The sequence below is a fragment of the Opisthorchis viverrini genome (assembly GCF_000715545.1).
Source record: "Opisthorchis viverrini unplaced genomic scaffold opera_v5_11, whole genome shotgun sequence".
NCBI classification, from domain to species: Eukaryota; Metazoa; Platyhelminthes; class Trematoda; order Opisthorchiida; family Opisthorchiidae; genus Opisthorchis; species Opisthorchis viverrini.
The window spans coordinates 3,117,362-3,121,268 of record NW_008751667.1 but is presented as its reverse complement, the minus strand read 5'-3'; positions in this window follow the sequence as shown (position 1 = coordinate 3,121,268).

The window sequence follows — 3,907 nt, the reverse complement described above, 5'->3', positions numbered from 1 at the left end:
TTGACGTTAGTGCACAGTATGAACTAAAAATAAGGTCTCTGTTTATATGAGTTGAGTTATTGTGTTCGTTACACAGTGTTCGGTGTGTGCGTCACCTGTGTGTCGTGCAAATGACGCCACTGCACCGACACAAATGAATAGCCGAACTTTTGCACGCTTGCGGCAAAGACGTTCAGATGACTTGCAACTTGCGATTGGCATTTTGCTAATACGGGTCCGTTCATCTTTGTTCATTAACCACACGAACGTCAAATAGGGCGGTATTGGCCCCTTGTTTTTCAGTTATTTGTCAAATTGGAGTGTTTGGCTGCCAGGGATGACAACACAAACAATGTTAGTCAACCTAGTTGAGCACGTACGGGACCTACCGGTTTAATTTTGAGGCCATGATTTCAAATAAGCCGACAACTGGCAGTCCTCTTAGAATAGACAGAATACGTAGAGTGTAGTCACTGCGTCAGGAAATTAAGCATGTGATCTCTAACTTGTTAGCGAAACAACTGAAATACTTTGTCATTTGTCCTAGAGTGTACAACAGTAGCAATGTGGATCTTGCCTATTGATATCCTACGATCATCTTACCTCTATCGCAAATATTTGAAGACAGAAATTTACACTCTTACCCTGTTGACTACAAGTCTCTCCAGATCGCAACTGCATGTTCATCGATGCGCAGCAACGCTCCTCAAATTCTTAGAGCATGATTTCCTGAAGGACAGAGTAACTTTGTTTTTATTCTGTGATTAAAATCATCAAATACTCGCTCTATCAGACGAGTACTTTTCAGGACTTCCACAAAAATGATCGAAATCCGAAAACGTCCGAAGGCACCAGTGATCACACGTTCTGACAAAGTCATCTCTGGACCACCGAAACTGGAAATCCCCAAACTCTACGAGAGACGCTTTTAAGTATAGCATTGCTACTGCAATTACCCCGATATTGCGATCTAGTTCGTTCAAGTGACGGTGGAAGAGAATTCGTCATTGTCATTCTGCGCGGGGCCGGCATAAATACGTTGCTAGCAGTTTAGCCGTTTCCCATTTGTGCTGCAAAAAGTGTCCCCTCGCCTTTTCCTATTTGAATACGATGCAGGTAATCTAGAGAACCAGTTTATGGCAAATATTCACTTAGTGCCAATCAGTTTCCCTGGCACAATTAAATTCAACTGGGAATTTCCAGGAAGGGGATTACCATTCTCCCAAACCTTACGGTGATAAATTCGATGCACTCTGTGAGCAGTTTTGCTCCTCAAAGTTGCGACAGTCCCCAACTGGAGGTGGAAGTTCGGATTCTAAAAACCAGCTTCCCTGTAGTGCTAGATTTCGTTGTGTACTAAGAGAGCAGCTGTGGATTCCCTCGACCACACTGCGAATTCCGTATACTAGAACAGACACTTTGTGAGACCTCTGCCTAGGGGAGTTAGGGGCGGTAACTGGTGAAACCCCTGAGCGAGATACAAAATGAATCAAAAGTTTCTATTTCCTGGACACGCAAATGAAGCTGCTTTGAACTGCTTCGGGATAGAAGTGGATGAGGAACATTGGTACTAATTTTGAACTGTATCAGAGCGTCGGCCGATGGAGGGCTATACACTTAACACATTTCTTATCTAGCTTGTATTTCCACAAACCAAGGTTTAGTATGTTTTCCAAGTAGATGTTCTGGCCTTCTTGGTCTTCATTCGTGACTATCAAGACTGGGTAACCTCATGCATTTCTTTCATTCATGCATAACGCTTCTCACTGTTTTGTTTCATAGGTCCTATTACGGTTTCTGCGCTTAATTTGGTATTTCACCTTGATTCTCTCGTTTTTACCAAGGACTATCAGAATTCCGCTATATAGCGTCTGTAATTTGTTGTCACATATTTACCATTTCCCTGAACTTAAAATATATTTTGTAACCGTCATACATATTTTATCATGACATTTGTTTTAATGTTACCAATACGCAATTTTTCGGCGCCAGTTGCTGGCTTCTTGCTGAATGAGTGGATTTACGCTTCGTTGGACTGTTTGCTGACCGCTGACCCAGCGAGACTAGATCTCTGTGTTTGTGTGAACTATTGAACGTCACATTAAATCCCCGTAACATTTTTCAGCTTTCCTATCATGGAATACACCACTCACACGTGAATCATCCGTGGGAAATTTCTACTAGTGAATATTTCTTTCACTGCATTTGGATCGGTGTAGTGGACTATTGGATCTACGCATTCGTGAGTCCTCATTCGACTACTCATTCTTTTCTTATTGTGATTTCGTGATTTTGTATTGGCTACTTTGCTTGTTCAGTTGTTCGAACACGCTGATAAGGTCCTAGTCCGCTACAGCTTAATGTGACATGCTTGCTGTGAGCTTGGGTATGATTTTGGTGTACAGGACCATCCTTGCGGTCGTTTATTCTTTTTTGTTACTGCCCCTGATTTCGGTGCAATTCCCTCAAGTTTTGTTCAAGGAAATGCTTTGACTACAACCATGGCAATCGCTGTGATCAGTGGACATTTACCAAGATGCTCCATTCGCAATTAGCACAGTTTACGTTACTAATCTACTGCAGAATGTAACCGTTTCCAGCGGATGTTCATTGGCCCAAATGCTATTAAAAAGGTATTCGTCAACACAAACCTTATAGCAGTTAACGCCACATTCATAATTCATTCTGTTTGGGTTTAGAGGTCGCGGATTCTAAGGTTGACTGAGGATATAGCCGCCTTATACAGGTCCGACTTGGCAAAAGGCAACTGTGCGTTGACCGCCTCGTACCTTTGGATCGTCATGACAATAAGAGCAGAGTATTAAATAACCACTCGTGCAGCAAAAACGTCTGACCTCGAAATTCTACCGGATGGTAAGTAAATACGGGTGCAATACTTGAGGCCCATCAATCACCGTCTAATTACATCAACGCTACCGAGAGCATATCAAATGGTATTGGCCCACATTCGAAGTAAATGCCACAAAAATCAGACCCGATGAAGTGGTTCAAACGAAGAGCACGATGATGTGTCATCGGACGCGACTAACTCTCAGGATAAATCCTCAGCCGACATTTGCCAGGCAAATGCCACGCAGTAAACATCAAGTGGATACAGAGGCAACGATTGCCAGGGCTGAATGCATGGACGCCAAATAAGGAAAATCAATCAAGTAACTCGCCAATATCCGCATTGCTCCAAACTTAAATATGCGTAGAATTTGACCGAAACAAAAATCTGCTGAGCAAAAGAGAGGTAGGAATACGCAGACAAACGTTCATCCCGCTCTCTTATGCAGACTATTGAAAAATCCTAGGAAAACATACAGTGATCCGGTGTTAACGGAATATATCACGTCCAAGAATCCTGAACTCCCATAAGGGGAATTATAGCGTGTATGCGGGCAATCGTCTACACAATCGACTGCCTTCTTGGTAAACTATATTTGTGTCAGCTAATCCCTTGGAGTTTCACAGATGATGGCTCTTTCTTTGTGTTCACACACACAATGTGGATTGGAAGGCTGAGAACAACTGTGGCCAATACAGAATCATTAGCCATATTGCGAAGACACGAGCTTTTCCATGGGCGCGCTCAGTTGTGTTAAAGTGGTTGAATTCGGGCTCCGAATACCGAGTCTCCCATGTTGTTGACTAGCGCAGATGTAGAACCAACCTCCGATAGACAGCCTGACAAAATTGCTAAGTCTTTTGAGGTTAATACGGTGGGATTGTCCAAACATAAGCCTCGGTATTAGGATGCCACTTGTCAGCTAGAGTTGTCGATTCTGGTGTATTGAGGCATACTCCACTTTCTCCAGCAGTTCCGGCAGCTACTGCTGTTGCAAACTCCTCGCCACTTAAAAGCATAGGGGGATGCCCAAGTGAATTCTTGCGTCCGTTCGATCTAGTGAACTGATAGGTTCCT